Genomic DNA, 596 nt, shown 5'->3' with positions numbered 1-596 from the left:
TATCCTGCTTGTCTTCCTTATTACCCATGTGACCTCAGGCTAAACATTTTCCTGAGCTTCAGGTTCCACCCTAACAGAGAGATAAGAATATCTGCCCCATAGAGTGGTTGATAGTGTCCATAGAGTCTCTAGCACAGAGATAGGACTCAATACACAATAACTCTGTCCCCCTCATTTCTATCTCAGCTAGTGGGTTTTAACATTGACTTCCTTTCAGTTCTTGCCAAAGGAGAACAGAAGAATTGATGCATTTGTATTATGGTGTTAGCAAAGAACATTAACTTCCAGAAGAATGGACAAATCAGTCTTAGAAGCCATATAACCAGAATGCTCCTTAGAAGCAAAGATGGTGAGACTTCAGCTCACTTACTTTGGACACATCTTCAGGAAATACCAATCACTAGAAAAGGAAACCATGTTTGGCAAAGTAGAGGGCCAATGAAAACGAGGGACATGCTCCATGAGCTGGATACACAATAGCCACAATAATGGATTCAAACATACCAGTGATCATGGAGATGGGGTGGGGCAGGGCAACTTCTTGTTCTGTTACACATAAGGTCACCATGTTGTTGTTGTTGTTGTTATGTGCCGTC

This window comes from Orycteropus afer, unplaced genomic scaffold (genome assembly GCF_000298275.1).
Source record: "Orycteropus afer afer isolate SDZICR_OR568_19922 unplaced genomic scaffold, OryAfe1.0 scaffold00031, whole genome shotgun sequence".
NCBI classification, from domain to species: Eukaryota; Metazoa; Chordata; class Mammalia; order Tubulidentata; family Orycteropodidae; genus Orycteropus; species Orycteropus afer.
The sequence above is the reverse complement of the archived record's forward strand: the minus strand, read 5'-3'. Positions refer to the sequence as shown.